The sequence below is a fragment of the Rousettus aegyptiacus genome, unplaced genomic scaffold (genome assembly GCF_014176215.1).
Source record: "Rousettus aegyptiacus isolate mRouAeg1 unplaced genomic scaffold, mRouAeg1.p scaffold_m13_p_15, whole genome shotgun sequence".
Lineage (NCBI taxonomy): Eukaryota > Metazoa > Chordata > Mammalia > Chiroptera > Pteropodidae > Rousettus > Rousettus aegyptiacus.
In genome coordinates, this window is record NW_023416290.1 from 10678855 (window position 1) to 10697299 (window position 18445).

Below are 18445 nucleotides of genomic sequence, written 5' to 3' on the forward strand. Positions count from 1 at the left end.
ATGACTAAATGCAATTTATCCTAGGAATATAAAATTGGTTTAACATCTGAAAACCAATCAGTGTATTAATACACTCTACTAATAAAGGACAAAACCACATGTTCAATTCAATAAATATAGAAAGGGCATTTGATAAAATCAAATACTCTTTAATGTTAAACACACACACACACACACACACCAAACTAAAGACTAGAAGAGAATGTCCTCAAGTTAATAAAGGGCATTTATTTAAAACCCACTGCTAACATCACATGAAACAAAGAAAGACTGAACGCTCTTCCCTTGAGATCAGGAATAAGACAAGAATATCGGCTCTCTTCACTTTTATTCAACATTGTACTGGAGGTTCTAACTAGAGTAATTAGGCAAGGAAAAAAGTTATAAAAGGCATAGAAGCAGAACTATTGCTATGTGCGGATGATACAATCTTGTACATAGAAAATGCTAATGACTCCATCAAAAAACTATTCAAGCTAATAAATAAGTTCAGCGAGACTGAAGAATATAAGATCAGTATTCAAAAATTGTACTAATATAATTTCAGTTATATCTCAATTTAAAAAATCGATTGTGTTTCTATACAGTAAAGGTGAGTAAACATAAATTAAGAAAAAAATTCCATTTACAATACTATCAAAAAGAATACTTAGGAATCGATTTTAACAAAAGAAGTACAAGACTTGTACACTGAAAACTATAAAATTTTGTTGGAAGAAATTATAGAAGACCTTAATAAATGAAACAACAATCCATGCTCATGGATCTGAGGACTAAATATAGTTAAGATGGAGATACTCTCCAAAGCAATCTACAGATTCAGTGAAATCCCTATCAAAATCCCAGTTGCCATTCTTTCATAAATTAACAACCCAATCCTGAAATTGATATGGAAAAGCAGTGGACCCCAAATACAGCAATACTGAAACCAGAACAACAAAATTGGAGGACTCACATTTCAAAACTTACTACAGGGCCACACTAAGCTAATTAAGGCAGTGTGACACCAGCATTAAGAGAGATAAATGAACAAATTAGAATCGAGAGTACAGAAGTAACCCTTTACATTTATGGTCAATTGATTTTTGACTTGGATGCCAAGATAATTCAATGGGGAAAAGACAGTCTTTTCAACAAACGGTGCTGGGAAGACTGGATAGGCACTAATTTCTTAGATGATATGACGCCAAAAGCACAAGTGAAAAAAGAAAAAAGAGAGAAATTGGATTTCGTCAAGATTAAAAACTTTTGTGCTTCAAGGAAAACCATAAAGAAAGTAAAAAAGAAAAACCACAGAATGGGAGAAAAATTTGTGAATCATATATCTGATAAGTAATGTGCATCTATAATATATAAGAACTCTTACGATTCAACAAAAAAGACAAATAACCCAACTTAAAAATGGGCAAAGAACCTGAAAAAAAAACATTTCTCCAAAGAAAACATACAAATAGTCAACAAAAACACAAAAAGATGTTCAGCTTCACTAGCTATTAGGGAAATTCACATCGAAACCTCAATTGAGATATCACTTCACACCCACTAAAATGACTAAAATAAAAAAGACAGACAAGTGTTGGTGAGGATGTGAAGAAATATGAACTCTCACATATTATTGATCTGATTGTAAAATGGTGCAGACACTGAAATATGGTTTGTCAATTCCTCGAAAAGTTAAACAGAATTACCATATGACCTAGCAATTCTGCTCCCAGGTATACACCCAAGAAAAATGAAAACATTTGTCTGCATAAAAACTTGCAAATAAATATTCGCAGCACCATGATTCTTAATTGCCAAAAAGTACAAACAACCTAAAAGTCCATTTTATTCGATAATAGAATCGTAAGAATTCAAACCTAAAATGTTCTTTCATTCTTACCTGGTTAGCAAGAGCTCGTCCCGGAATCTGCACCTGCTGATCACTCTATTTTGAAGCATTAACATCAGTGGTGCTGGTTATCATTGTTCAGGGATTTTAGAATATGACAACGGCATTTGTCAGAGTTGGACAGTGGTTGCTAACAGGAATGTGACAGCTCTGCAGATGACATAAGATATTTAAATCCTGTAGGTTCAAAAATTTAAATATAGAATTTTAAGCCCTTTTCTATTAGGCAAGACATATATAATACTTAAAACGCCTTCAGTCAGCTTTCTTCCTAAAGCCTGGCAGCGGTTTCTAGGTTACAACATTAATATAATCTCAGAATAATAAAGTAAAAATGAAAAGCCAGTTTTCAAACTCATTTGACTACTGCCTCATCAGCAAATGGTAATCTGAGTTATCTGTAATGATCAATTCTGCCTATTCTTTCTGAGGAGGGGCTTTGAGAAGAGTCAGCCTTATCCTCTTCTCAAAGGCTCAAGGCAGACCTGTTCAGACCTGTTGGCCACATACCGCTACCTTCAAAACTTCGCTGAGCCCCAATTTGCTCATCTATAAAACTACATACCTACCCCACAGAGTTATTATGAGTATTTAATAAAATAATGTCTCCAAAGCACCCAGCACATGGTAGGTACTCAATATTAGTTCTTTACTCTTTGCTCTCCTCAGGGTAAAATACAGGTCCAAATGACAAAAACCACTAAACTATTTGGCTTAACGTGTACTGAAAAGAGCAGAATTACCTAAAAGTAAACCAACCTTTATTTTCTAAGTCATATAATATTCAGCAGGTAAATTACAACATGGTGATAAGATGCTAGATACCATGGGGAAAAATACCAACTAACTTTGTGCTGATTAGGTTGGTTCTGTCTAACAGTTTTATTAGGAAACAGTTGAGTATCCTGTTGGCAAAATACTGCAGATAATTTCAGTTAAAAGATTCTTTGAATAAGCCAACAACAACTTAAGGCTTGGCCTTATTTGCAGGATCAGAATTTGCCAAGGGAAATCTTCATGATGAATCCTAGTCATAGCACTTGAAGAGAACAAAGCCAGGTCAAGATGCCTGCAAAACACTATTAGTCCTTTGAGATCAGAATACACATGCATTCTTTCAAAAAAGATTAGAAACAATAACTTTGCTAAAGACATATGAAAAGCGGACAACGGAAATACAGAGGTCTATTTTTTTTAATCAAGAACTCACAAGCATGATTTTTAAAATTACTTTACAATGGTCTACATATTCACACAGTTCAAAAACCAAGAAAATATAAGAGATTCAGTAAAAAATCTGCTTCCCATCCTGTCCCTATCCACCTAATTCTCATCACCCAATCCCGAACAGATAAACACTTAATTTTTTAAGTATCCTTCCAGAGTATCTTTATGCTTAGACAAACAAAGCAAAACTATATTTTTATTTTTTCCTTGTTTTTCTACCTAGAGGTAGCAATTGATCCATATTGTTCTGCATTTCAAAGGCAAATTTCTAATCCTAAAATGTCCAATGAAAGTAACAAACAAATTCAGTGGGACAGGAACTTTTGTTCACACTTGAGCAGATTTTTAAGAGGAAAAGAAATAAACGATGTTGATTTGAGTGGGAATCAGAAATAAAGGAACTCTAAGGGGGATGCTAAGTTCAAGGGGAAGAGTGCCCACAGTCTTGTAAATCTCTTTAAATTCTTCTCTTAGAAAACACTGATGTGTCTTATCTTTCATTAATAAAAAATAATAATTTCCTTGAAGGCAAAAATAATTAAACCAAATGTTCATGAGAAGAGAAAGTAGGGGTAAAAGGTGAACAGTTAAAAAAAAGAGACAGGTTCTTGTGTCAGAATGGACTAAAATGTCAACTATGCACTATTATATACACTTAAAACTACAAAACTAAGAACCATTTTCTTTTAAATCATAGCAAAGTCTTAACTTCTGATTGTTTATTCACAATGGTCCCAGTTCAAATAGCAAATAATATAGAATTTCCAAATTCAAGCCGTCATGAATTTTAGCACCATGTTGTCTGGAGGCTGAATAAAAATATCTTTTCAAAACCTTTTTCATTAATATTGATGAAAAAATAGGCCTTTAGTCTCAGTGCAGCTTAAGTAGCTATGTCTTGGTGTAGAGCTCCTGGTGTCTGGCCCAAGCACCTTCATGGGTGAGCTGAAATTGGTATGAAGTCAGCTACCCAGGCCTGGTCCTCCACCTCTACCTCTCTGTGAGAGTCTACAGAGCAACCAAACATTTCCTGAATAGCTTCTTCTCTAATTCCCAAGAAGGGAAGGCTGATCCATGCTTCTCACCAACACATATCTCTGCTGATGAAAATCTAAAAAGAAAGGGTTTGGAATCTTGACACACCGCTTCTCAAAGATTGCTAATCTTTGGTTTAAGACAGCCTTCTTAGTCTTCAACTCCTAAACAGGTTGTTTTTAAAACACATATTTGGAACTTTGGATATATTTTCTGAAGGGAACAGTGGTCTCATCTAGGTGTTAGCTTTAAGACCAAAACTCTCTCTACTCAATCCATAATACAGCTAACATCTTCATTGGAGAAAAAAAAAAAAATCACCAAACAATGCTATAGCAATGACATGAACAAAAAGTATATAAACAGTTTTAAATTTTATTGTACATGCCAGTGCTTAAGAAAAAAAAAAAAGCATACTTAGAGAAGAGGGGGTGGGTGGAGATGTCTGTGGAAATTCTGAAAGGAATTACTGGGTATTCTCAAGGGCTTTGAAGGTTGAAACCACTAGTTCTTTATAATGTCCACCTTTCCTCCCAAACTAAAAGCTTCCCTTTTCCTTATTAAAAGCTTGTTTTTAACTGCACTACCATGATTAGTATCTTTTTTTGCTCAAGATCATAATGAAGGAGTGGGATATATAAAGGACATAGAAAAAATTTCTTAAAGCAAAAGCTGAAAGAGGAAAAAGGAATATGGTAAAACGCGCTACAAAACTCTCAGGAAGTGGGTAAGGCCACAAAAGGATACGGGAGTAAACTGTGGGCAATAGCTTGCGCACATGCGCAGTGGGAGAAAAAAAGGGGGTGGGAGGATGTTAGCCCAGACAGACGCTGTCTGGAAAAACTGATGGCGTAAGTAACATGAAATATACTAAGTCGAGTATTACTAACTCTTGAGATCCTATAACAGGATCACAAGAAATGTCAAGGCCACCTATTTCTACCATTGGTGGGAGCTTTGTTAAACCAATTATCATTAGATTATTTCAAAACATGTTAAGTTCAGCTGTTCTGATTTTTAACTAAATTCAACACCTTTTCCTTGATTCAGGTCTATAATTTCTGCATCTTCTTTAGTGATCACAACCAATTATATGCTTATATTCTGTTACTTCTTAAATAACTTACATTTTAGGTGTACTTAAAATACAAATGTTGACTTCCATTATGCTGATTTGGATGGATCTGTCAGGCCATCCACACACCCTCACCTCATTCCTTTTATGAGCAGTAGTATAAATTTCCAAGAGTGTTATCCAGGTTTGGGGTATGGCAGGTGGCCAGGAAAACACAGTAAAATAACTGGTTTAAAAGTGCATGGAATGAATGACGTTCATTGGCCACATAAACATGATTCTCCAACAAAGCAAGCCTTTATACGAGAAATTATTTCAAATGGCTTTGAAATATGGATATGCACAAATAAAAGTTTAGAAAGATATATTTTAAAATGCTAATAGCGATTATTAATGATTAGTAGGTTTACTGGTGATTCCTATTTTCTTTTTAATTCTTCTTTAAAAATGTATTACTTGATGATTTAAACATATTTTAAAAGATACAAAAGAGTGAACATGTAATAGAAATAGAAAATGAATAATTTATTAACAACAAAGTGGAATATTACGCAGCTGCCAAAACTAATGATGTAGATCAATATATGTCCATGATAAAGTGTTAAAAAAATAAACAAAAGAATAAATTGTGCAGAATGATTCCCATTTTCGAAAAACTCCATGTACATTTATAGATATACAGATTTATATAAGCATGGGGAAAAGTCTAGAAGGATATAATAATTTAGCATTGGTTATCTTCATGGGTAAGATTAGAGCAGAGAGAACTTATTTTTTACTTCATATGCTTCTCAACTGTTTAAATTTAAGGGCATGCATATTCCTTTGTAATTAAAAATAATATTTAGAAAATATGAGAAACAAAACTAAAATAAAAACGAGAAAAAAGATGACATATAGCGTTTTCTCTGGCAACTCAGGATATGGTTCCTGTAGTCTCTTTTAGCTGGTTATCTATATAATATGCATGTACATTAGATTACACAGTCTTAACAGTGGTCTTATCTGTATGTCTGCCTATGTGGATGCTGAGTTGGGAACCAGAGCATTTAAAGTTAGCTTTAACCTATTTTTTATTTTAAAAATGAGGACATAAATAACTAGAGTAATATAGTTCCTTCTCATTTTTGAACTCAAGCAAACAAGTGGTCAAGTCCTAGTGAATCCCTACTGAACTTGAGGACGTTTCATCCAGTAGTCTAGACTGGCTAGTCCATTAATGAGTCTGATTTTGTATATGAATATATTATATACAAAACCATTTTACCTATAGGAAAAAAAATGTCTGGTATTGACTGGCATAGCAAATGCATTAGGAATCTGAATGGAAGCCATTAATCTCAATCATGTTCATTACCATATGCTATGTAAACATAGTGTCATTTATTTAAAATCACAAAACAGTAAAAAAAGAATGACATTATCTCAATACTATAGGCATTCTCAAAAAAGAGAAGTCTTTAAAAGGGTACAAAATCCAGACCTTTACTTAACCAAAAGCCTGTCAAATCATTCTTACTCTCAAGTTAAAATCCAGAAATCAGCTCTCTACATTTTAATTACCTGCAAACAGACTCATTTTGTGGCTTGAGGAAACAATTATAACGACACTTCTATACTTGGTCATACAAAGGAACTCTGCCTTCCAATATCATATGCTAATAGATGTTGCTAATCCTTCTCAGACTTTCTTTGAGTCCCATACAGGTCTTCGCTATATTTACAGTCCCAGTGGGAGAGGCAGAGCAGCCCTCTGGGTGAATCCTTCTCCCTAAGGTCTCACTAACATCTCTTACCTGACTCACACTTCTATCTTCCTTTGTACATATTATCAATTTCTCACCCTACGACAATTCACAATCCCCCTAATCATCCTTCTGTCACTCACTCACCACCCTTCTCCAAGGCAAACAGATTTTTGATTCTGAATATCAGAATTAGTGGCTACAAGGAGATAAACTAAGGCAAGTTTTCAGACCCCAAGAGAAATAGGAAAAGCCCTGAGAAACTGGACAAGGGCAAGGTGACATACACTGCCCTAATTCCCTCTGAAAACTCCCTCGGCTTCAAACAGGCAATAAAAGTTTTACTGGTTAATATTCTGAATCAGCCTTCAACATCTGATTTCCATGCTGTCTTCCTCCACAATGACAATTAACTCAAAGTCAGTACAGAGTTAAAATTACTTTGACGTGAACTACAAGATGTGGAATCGGTATCTCTTAGATTTACTACCGCTTTTTTTCCCCATGAAATGGAAAAAGAAAAAGTGAAATGACAACAAAGATGCCACGGTAAGGAATAGAGTAGGTAAAGAAAAACAGAGACATCGAATCCCTTAAAATAATGCGCGAGCTGTTTTTCTGTCAGGAATAACACGTTACATAATTTGAGTTTCATGAATCAGCAGTTTAGTCAGTAATTTACATGAATTTCAAAAAAGGAAGAGAGAAAACACGAGGATTGGAAAAGGTAAAGTGGTTTCTGAAACAAGGCAGGTTTCAAAAGAATTTTTATTCCACCCCCACACAGAAGAATGTTGACAGGCAGATGACTCAGTCTGGCTTCATTTAGGGTTTCTTATCACCTAATACCCCTTATGGGGAAGGCCACCCCCATCTCTCATTTTTCCTTTTTCAATTTCTCCCACTAGGTAATGGCCATATTTTCCTCTCTACTTGAAGGTTTTCCATCCGGACATCATATACTTTAGAATACAGAGAGTTTATGCTTGAAGTAGATCAACAGCTGAGGGTTTTTTCTAAAGACCCTTTATACTTAAGTAATTGCAACATTTCAAAAAACACAGTAAAGTCAGACGCTTCAAAAAAAATTTAAAATACTTAGAACCATTCATTGTGCTTGAACCTGATCATAATTCCAAATAGCTTAATTGAGTTGACTGACATTGAATACCTATAGTGATCTGTAGTCCTTAAAAATGGCCTTTAGTGAGCAAGCAGAAAGGGACAAGAAAGCAGTCAATACAAACACTAGAACCATGTGTCCATTTTAAACTCTCCAATGCAGAGGGAACAAGTAGGACATTTGAGAGAGAAAAAATAACCAAGGAAGCTATGTGCTTTTTCAAAAAACAATGATGATAAATCCTAAGAAATGAGTCTAAAGGGCATTCTCATCCCTTTTGGAGAAAATATTAGATACTGTTTAAAATAACAGGAAAACATTGGATTAGGCGTGGAAATCTTTTAGGCACAAATCAATTATGGTATTAGAGAGGTATATGTTTTAAAAGAGCAAGAAATCTGAAGTCATTTGGAGTTACTCATTCCACAAATGTTTATTACAGGATGGCACGTCCCAGGCACTGTCCACATACCTGCTCTATATTCAAGTTCTGCTTCTTACCAGCGGTTCAGCTTTTCAACATTTCTATGCCTCAGTTTCCTCATCTGTTAAAAATAGGAATAAAAAGTGGCTACCAACCTTATGTCTCTGAAGAGCAAATAAGTATGTCTGGTAGCACTCTGTAAACCATGAAAATGTTAGTTGTCATCTGTCTGAACTGAGTTCATGAAAGCCATTAATTATGTCAGAGAAAAGTGAGGCTTCCTTGCTTCCAGGAGACTCTTGATAATCCTATTAAATAAAGCTTTACAGTCTCATTTAATTATCTCCCTGGAAATTTAAATATATGAAAGCAAGCTAAGATGAAATGTAGATTTTGACATTATATTCATAATCATCATAAAGACAAGAACTATGTCTATTTTTATTCATTAATCTGGCCATCAGGCCAAGACACTCCTTTAGAGGGCATTTTAATTCTGGAAAAATATTCTTTGTATTTGCAAATCACAAAATGGACACCTACGAGGTTAAAAACGTTCTATTTTGTAGTACATTTCCACCTTCAATCTGACCCTTAAATCTAACCTATGGTCACATCAATTGTCAAACAGATTAGGAATAAAGCTTTTAAAAACAAAATTAGGCTCCACGCAGTGGCAGTTGAAGAAAGGGGGAAGTTCTGGTCTCTCTCTCCAGTATTAGCTAACATGTGCACCATGGCGGATGAGAAAGCCGATCTTACAGAGATGCTAAGGATGTGGCCAAGAGCTGCAGGGCAGGGGCCCAAGAGGGGGGTAGCTCCTGACACCCTTCCCCCAGGGAGTGGAGGGGTGGCAGCTAATGTCCTACAGGGGTGGTAGCCAAGAGGCGCAGAAGGCACACGCAGTCCTAAAACATGCCTGAAACTTCCTCCCATGTCTCTAGCTCTTGCAATGAGATTGGGAAACGGAAGTACTCACAGCCTCTTCATTGCTAGAGCCGCTGTAATTTAATATTTTGAGTTAACAATCTGAGTTAATATTTGTAAACACTTAGAAGGAGCCCAGAACATAGTAAGAGGTGTTTGTTAAATAAATAAAGCACATTCCGGATTGGCTGAGTGACTCCTCAATCTAGTGACGAAGCAGAGAATCAAAACATACAACAGTGTAATATTTTTTACCTTGATAAAAATTTGGAAACTTTAGTGCCCTGAATTTATTTCTGCATCTCAAGTGTACCCTATACAGTCTTTTGGACAGGACTGAAATTCTAGTCATGGTTCAGAAATCACTGTGCAAAATGCTTTCTCTTTTCTCTTTCCAAGTACCCATAACGAAAAATGACAAAATCTAAGTATCTCCAAGCATCTCTAGATGGTACGTACTAATGCTAAAACTGTGGGAACTGATAGAGCTAAGTGCACTCGAGGAGACAGAAAGGGTTCAAATCACAGACAACTTAAAGGGTAGCGACGCATTAAAGTGTCAGACTACATACAGGTCCGCTGACAATAGGTTAATGATTCCCGTGCCCTCCACGACCGAGGCCTCCTCGGTCCCCGATCCTCGCAGGTGACCCGCGACCACTTTCCGCCACAGGTGGGGGGTCCCCCTCCCTCCGGGTTCCCTGCTCCTCCGCGCCCCGAAGCTGCGCACGGGTTAATCAACACTGTCCGTCCACCCACACCGCTCCGGAGTTTAGGGATCATAAAGCAGAATCCGAATTCACCTCGGGGAAACAAAGAGCACAAACTCTCGGGGTCGGGCTGAGGGTGGGGGACCTGCCAGGGTACCCGGGAAGGCACGTCTGCCCCGAGGAGGGGCAGCAGCCGAGGCCCGCGCACCCCTCGCCCCGCCCGGTCGCGCCCGCCCGGGGGCTCCGACCGCGGCCCAGACGCGCGCGGACCCCACGCCCGCGCCCCCGTCTCGGGTGCCGGCGGCCCCGCACCTACCGGCCGCCGGTGCTGCCTCCCGGCGCGGCGGGCGCGGAGCCGAGCGCACTCGCGCTTCCTCCTTCCCCGCAGGGCCGCCGGCGTTTCCTCCCTGACGCGTCACGGCGGCCGCGGCTCCTCCCGCAGGGCGCGCGGGGCGGCCGGGGACAGCCGGGTGGGCGGCCGCGGCTCCTCCCGCAGGGCGCGCGGGGCGGCCGGGGACAGCCGGGTGGGCGGCCGGCCGCGCGCCGGGAAGGCGCCCGCGCCGAGCCCGGGGGCGGCGGGCAGGATCCGCAGGCTGGGCAGCCCCTGCTCGGCCTGCCGCGCAAACCGTCTCTGTCTGCTGCTCTCTCTTCCCCCAGGACCCCCTCGAAAGCCCGGGTCCCCGCCCCGCCGTGCGCGCAAAGTTCAGGGGACAGCAGTGGATCCCGTCCCGAGGCTGGGACTCTTCGGTGTTTCCCGCTGCTCAGCTGCTCATGACCGCTGCCCCGGGGCCCAGGAGCCACGAAGTGTCTCCCATGTGTGCGGAGAGTAGGACCGCTGCGCCGCCAGAGGGACAGAACCACCCTGGGGCGGCCTGGTGGGCCTGTGGCTTAGTGTAAACTGGAAAGTCAAATAAGTATCCAGTAAATCTAGACAACAACTCTGCTTCATTTAGCGTTATCTGAAGTTTTCTACTTTTTCATCAACGAAGTTTCGGCCTTTGTGTTTATACATAAGGGAGGGCGATCACAAATAGAGAAATTTCCTTTCCACATGTCTTTTCAGATGTACTAACTCTCGGATTTTTTGTCTTGTTTTTTTTTTTTTTTAATTCCCATTAATCTCCAAGTCAGCTGAGGGCACACTTTACACCTTCGCATTGCTTTCTTATTCCTTAAATGTAGAGGTTGCGTTTTAGACCGACCTATTTGCCTTTTTTTCCACATAAGGAGAGTACAGGAGGTGAATGGAGAACTAAAAATTACATGATTCAATGGATGCAGAGTAAAGTGGTTGAGATTGTGAAGTACAGTGGATTTGGGGAAAGTTTTTGCCCCACAACACTACTGTAAGTTTTATCGGGTATAAACTGTAGACTTAACCATTTAAAGATTCCCATGTGCATATCGTGCTTCAGATTTTGAGGCAATTGCCTATACTTCAGATATGGTTCTAGAGATTTGCTACAAATCTATGAACGAATAAACTTCCAAAGGTAATTAGAAGAACTGCGATTTATGTGTGGCTTCCCTAAATTCAAGAGATGTTTCCTTACATATTAAGATGATATTTAAAAATTTAGCCCCACAGGTAAAGGTTAGAATATTTATTTTTAATGTCAGTTACCATCACGTGGCATTCTTCTTTTTAAAATATGGATGTGAATTCAACACTTTTATATTTCAAAATACCAGTCTTACAGAACTTTCTAAACACTGATGTTCAGTAGCATGCGGAAATGGAAATGAAATACAGTAGATACAAATCAACATGTTGCCAATGGTCCTTTACACATTTTCACTGTGATCCACAAACAGCAATCCACACAATAGTGCACAAAGAAGCTAAAAAAGTTCCTCTTTTGAAATAAAATCAGTGTATCTCTTAATTAAAGCCATATTCACAGAGCTGAAAATTTTCTCAGCCAAAAGAAGTTTTGTGTCAATAAACTCTAAGCAGAATGACATCATTCTTGCTTCAGGGATAAATACCTGTCTATCACCACATTTCAACCTTTTTTCTTTTTTATTTCCTTTTGAAAAACAAACATCTGGGAACCATTACATTTCCAAGATAAATGTGTCCTCCTGCTGTGAAGAACACACACCCATATCCACACCCACACCATTCACAGCCCCCCCAACACACACACACACACACACACACACACACACACACACACACACACTACTGCCACCACAATATCCCACAAATATTTTAAGACAAGATGAATGAGCCACATTCAACTGATAAGAGGTTGGATATTTTGCCTTTATAATCTGAGAGCTGTAATTTAATACCTTGATTTCTCAGAATACTAGAGGAGATTAATATATTCAGAAACTATTAAAGTGTTTTTTCACTTAAAATTCATTTTAAGGGCACACTTTAAGGTCGATCTCTTTGATTAACATATTCACCTATAGATATAGATCATATCCCTATTTGCCATTATGTTTCCAGTTTCTTTTAAGTTTATACTGTAAAAGAAAAGTTATTGAATATTCAGCTAAATGTCTAGTTGACGTTTATGCCTGCATAAGTTGTCATATAAAAAAATTTTAAATAAAGTTTTTCGTTAGACAATGGGTTCTAATATTTTATTTAGAAAGATGACTCTGTTTATGCAGATAGGGAAAATATTTTGTTCATCTCTTTTATCTATTATATAGAGATTATGAGCACAAGCTTTGGAATTGGACAGACCCAGGTTTACGTACTGGCTCTGCCACTTTCTGCTTTGGGAAAATTATTTCACCTCTCTGACCATTTATTTCATCAGTAATATGAGGATGATAATAGCACTTTTTTCTCCTCAGTAAAAGAGGCATTAACGGTGCTTATCTCATGGAATTGCTATGAGGATCAAATGAACTTAGCAGAATAGTATTGGTTGACTGCTATTGCCATCATCATTATTATCTCTAACAAAGTTACACAAATGCCAATATTTTATATTTCATTTGTACTAGTATAAAGAATGGATAAAATTTTAGAGTTTTGGTTTTTGTTGTAGATGTCCTAAAAGTAACAGGAAAACAAAAGAAACACTAAGATATAGTTATAGTCAGAATTTAAGAAAAGGGATTGGCAATACTGTAAACTATTAACCAAAACATTAAAAAAAAAAAAAAAAAAAAACTACCTAACCAGGTAATACAGTATTAATACAGTCCAATGAGATAAGTGTTTGGTTTGCATCCTCTTTTCAAAATGGAAAATTTTTAAAATTGTGCCTAATATGGAATCATTAGGACTTTTTACATCATACTAAAGTCCTCTGTTACTTGTAGTTCCTTTATTGCAACTTTGGAAGAGTCGAAGAGCATTATAATACAAAAAATATCACTTCCTTTAGGAAGAAAAATTGATAAAATGGCAATCACAGGACCTGAATGATCTATTCATAAATCAGCTGGTCATGGAACTGAGGGTCAGTGTTCATTATAATATTTGTTCTTTAGCAGATAAATTGCCAAGACTAAGAATAATGCTACCAATGCCATGATTTCAAAAGCAAAGATGTTTTTGATTCATATTATTTGCACTGCTTTTACAGTACCTTTTCCTTCATTCTACTACAGATTCATCCACTTAAGTGGGTCAGACATTAAGAGTTGTTGCTATAGTTTCCAGCTATGTTTACCCGTTGATATAACAATCACAGCATCCCACAACTTCAAAAAAAAAGAAAACCATTTTTATTGAGAAGGTACTTTAAGGCATAGTCCTAGCCATGAATCGGCTCAGAAGATAATTAACAGGAAAAGTCGGCTGTAAAAATGAGTGAGAATAGGAGAAATAGCGTGACTAACTGAATTTTCTGAACAAAACCATTTACTAAAACACAAAATAACCCAAGGAATAGTTAGAAAAACTCAGATATTCACGAGAACTGAAACTGAGAACAGTTTATACTGCCTTAACCCAGGACAGAATTAACATGTTTCTTGGATCTAGAAAATGGTTCAGAGAGTACTCATTTTGTGTGTTGGGGTGGGACTGGCCCAAAGTTCAACATCTTTCTTAGGCCAAATTAGCCATGTTCAAATTAAAAACTGAAATGCCCAAAGTTCAAGTGTATTTTGTAATAAAGGGAAAGCTCTATTTTAAAGCAAGATTGCACTAGGGTCAAATACAAGGCTTTTCAGATCACAGGCCTTTCTCACTTTCTATATTATTAGACTCATGAGAAAAGCCACAGGGCCGTGTCAGGAGATTAGAACACTTAAACAGCTGGCATCAGCTTTTTGATAAAGAGTTGCTAGAAAGTACTTTAAATTTTGCTAGGACCATTAATTATCCAAAGTAAAACTATCATTCTTCCCTATTAAGGAACTCTCATTATCTTCCGATCTAGTTATTATGAAGAATAAAATATAAATTGCCCCTTCTTTTATTCTCATTTTCTCTCTTTTTTCCTGTCTCATTTGGATAGTCTATTGAGTACATAAACTATGTTAATAGCTGACAATAACTTATTTACATAAGTCATGTCAGCAGTGACGGTGTTCCTCAGGGAATTCTATTAGGCCTCTGAGCTCAAACCTACGAGGTGGACTTTGAAGAGAATAATTATTTTAGTTGCTTATCAGTAGGGAATAATAAATTTTCTTAAACACTAGTCATCTGGTGACTCAGTTATTTACTGCCAATTATGTGCAATTAATGGTTGAACCAATTTCAAACGCAAAGGCTTAATAGCCTCTGGCTTGAAGAGGTTGGTTGCTGTTGTTTCCTCAACTAAATCTCTAAGGAATCTGTGTCTGGCTCAACCAGATGTGTCAAAAACTTAAATAGATTTTAGGGGATTATGACTCTTTATATACCGGAAGACCCTTAAATTCCCTAGGCTTTTTAGAATAAACAACCTCAGTTCTTTAAATATTTCTCACAGTTTTTTTTTTAATGTTTTATGACTCTCATACAAATTCTTTCCACATTCTCCCCATTTTTCTTTAGATGAGTGCCCACTATGAGACAGGGAACTCTATAAAGGATCAAGTTAAGTCTTTAGCATAGTGAGAGAACTCTCTCACAGCTCTTCAATTCACACTCCTGTAATGCAACTTAGAATTATTCTTATTTAAAAATGCATCTTATCATTATTATATTTTACAATGTGAATTCTAAATGCTTGTTTGGCCTACATATATTTCTTGAATTATATTTAAGAGGTTTTTGGTTATCCTATTGCCTCTGTACCTATTTTACCAAAACTATATTTTTCCTGGGTGATTCTGAATTTCATCATATTTGTTAAGACGAAAGACATCCAGAGTGGAGGGTGCTCAAGACAATCTGCTACAGTTCAGAAAGAAATTATCTCAATGTCTATTTGTTTTCTCTAAAAAGAAAGAAATTAGCTCTATCATTTAACATACATGTCGGCACCGCCATGTTCATAGAGTCCTGTGTCCGTCAGTCACCCACATGCTCTGTGGGGTGTCCTGAGAAGGGTGGGCTTTCCACTCAAAAGGAAGCTCCCTTTCATCCGACATCAGTGTATTGTGGTTTAATGTAGTATAGGGATCATCTATGTGGTTAATTTTGTAAAAACAGATCCTTTCAATAGAATCTATACAATACTTTGTACTGAAATGGGGAGTAATTGTGGAACCACTTTACCTTCTACCGAAGTATTCAAGATCTTTAGGGAGTTCTGCCATCGCCAGCCACGTCACCCCGAGCAAGTTATTTAACATGTCTGGGGGGCAATTTTCTCATCTGTAAAATGGAGAACATAATCATATCTACCGTGCTAGGTTGTTCTGAGGGTTAAGTGAGTTAATATGTATAAGTCATCACCAAAACAAGCACTACATAAGCATTAGCTTTCATTATTAAAAGAATATCTAAATACCAAGATGAATGATGCATTTTCCTATGACCAAAATAAGAGGAATCTGAATTTCCCTACCTTTTCTATGAGTAGTACTTTCCTTTTAAGGCAAAGCTTCAGCAATGAATGAAGAGTAATTCCATCTACTCTCCCCTTTAAGTGCATACATATTTTTAAAGTAATGCTTTTGAGAGAATGCATTTCAAAAAGATGGTTGGAAATATTTCCATCAGTATGTAATTTTGTTGCAAAAAGTAGGGTGTGTGGGTGTCCAGTTAAAACTCTAATATGTGCATACTTTAAAATTTTGGAAACATAATTTTCTATTTTTAAAATATTTTCTAAATAATGAATTTCAGTGGTTCTTAAACTAATTTGTTAAAAAAAAAAGTTTTAAAAAATTGCAATGCCTTTAAATTAGTTTGCAAGAATTTTTGATTGATAGCAGAGAAAATGGAAGTTTACTAGTCAAATTTCAATAAAAGCCTTTGCAGAACTAGTTGATGAGAATGAGAAAATCAAGTACCTTAACAGGTACAGCCAACAACAATGAATTTCTTCAATATAAATCTAAATATCTTTTTGAAATATCTTTTTCAGCTATGGCAGCTATTATAATATAAAGCATCAAGTGAAAACAAAAAGAGTCTTATACTATTAATGAAATATCAATAAGTTATTTTAAATATATTATTTCATATTTTTAATTTGGATTTCTATTTTACAATGTGTACAACATGTCAGTATAGGAGGTTACAGATATGTAATTTATATGTGTGTGCATGCTGAAACATTTTTAAGGACAGGGAGTTAAGTGAGTTAATATGTATAAGTCATCACCAAAACAAAAAGCATATTCAAAAAGCAAGATGTTAGTGACCTTCTATCACTTCTATTTCTTGGTTTGGTATCATCTAAGAAGTTAATGCCTTTTGTTCTCTTCTCTTTTCTCTTAATAAGGATTTGTTGAGTATCTAGTGTGTGTCAGGTATTGTGCTAGCCTCAAAGAGGTAAAAATTAAAAATATAATCTCCGCCCACAAACAGTAGCTTAAATAATTTATGAAACATATAATAAGGAACTATTCCCACAACTAAATCCCACAGAATCACCTGCTTCTCTGCTCCCTCCCTTACCTCCACTCCCAGATAATGATCTGCTGTGGATTGAGATTTGAATCTAAAACTGGTCATTTGAACACCCACTTAGCTTTCATGTAGTTTAAATAAACCATTTATTATTTCTTTTCTCTTCTAGATATCTGCAAGGTGCTTTTAATGAAATCATATGTGAACATAAATCTTTCTGATTTGACATACATTTCCTCTGCAAAGCAGCTAGTTAAAACAGAGCGAAGGCTCAAGGTATAAAGATGTACTGTGCTTTCAAAGGGATTTCATATCCTTATTGGAATATGAGGAAATAAGAATGAACAAAAGCACCTTAATTTTGATCTTAGGCTATCTGGATTGTTTTCACTATTGAATGTATTCCTCAGTACACTGCCTTTTTAACTATCTCACCCCTTTTGCCTTGTGCTGTGTTTCTTCAAGCCTAGTACCACACTGCTTGAAAGCTTTACAGGCATGTTATTTGACTTCAACCATATCTTTCAAATTTCATTTCATTACTTGTAATTTCAACCCATGACTATAATAAATTATTTTTAATTGCTACTTATTTACATTGGGAAACAATCATATGAAAAACAGGTAGAGAAAAATACCGCTGGAAACTAAGATCATAGAAATTAAAATTCCCTGTATGCCATCTCCCTAAATAGCAAGAAAAGGTGGTGATTTGAGATATTTAAAGCAAGAAACAGGACCACATGACTTCCTGGGGTCTCGTTTACTTTTAAACTCTGCAAATAAGCAAAGTCAAAGCTCACAGCCTTTGAAAGAACCAATAACCGTTTGACTTTTTAAAAGCAAGCACTACTAACAGCTCAGAAATGTGGGGCATGATATGAAAAGTTAAAATTAGTTATAAAAGTCTGTGATAATATAAAATTCAATTTAGAAAAACATAAGCAGCACATTAAGGCAATAAAGAGACAATATCTTCACTTGAATTTAAACTGACACACACTCCTTGGGCTACCCCTCCCACACAAAAAAAAATGTGTTTTCACAACAATAATCATTTCCTTAGAAAATAAAAAGGAAAATACAATTTGAACAAATTTTGGTATAATGTAGTGATTAAGGAAATGGCGTTACAGGAAAACAGCCCTGGGTCTGAATCTCAGTCTACTGCTGACCAGCTCTGGACCCAGGTGAATTTCCTAACTCCCCAGCCTCAGTTTTCTCATTTGTAAAAGATGTTCCTTCTTCATAGGGTTGTTGTGAGCATTAAGTGAGATAATCATATAGCGAGAATACAATATATGGTTAAGTTTTAAAATGGTATATATATACATAATATATGTTACATATATTACATATT

General features: G+C 36.7%; 1 protein-coding gene across 12 annotated transcripts in view; it reads right to left on the reverse strand.

The window, feature by feature from the left end:
- The window catches only part of LOC107514820 (serine/threonine-protein kinase Sgk3), a 120024-nt gene that overhangs the window by 89224 nt on the left and 12355 nt on the right, over positions 1-18445 (reverse strand). For 2 of the 12 annotated variants that reach the window (XM_036233288.1, XM_036233287.1), the window contains exon 3: positions 15784-15882. The exons of 1 other annotated variant lie outside the window; for it this stretch is intronic. The gene's annotated coding sequence lies outside the window, so the exon portion shown is untranslated. Of the gene's footprint in view, positions 1-1882; positions 8642-10473; positions 10583-15783; positions 15883-18445 lie in introns of those variants that run through there. 9 more of the 12 variants (XM_016152920.2, XM_016152932.2, XM_036233292.1 and 6 more) reach the window with 8 other exon arrangements.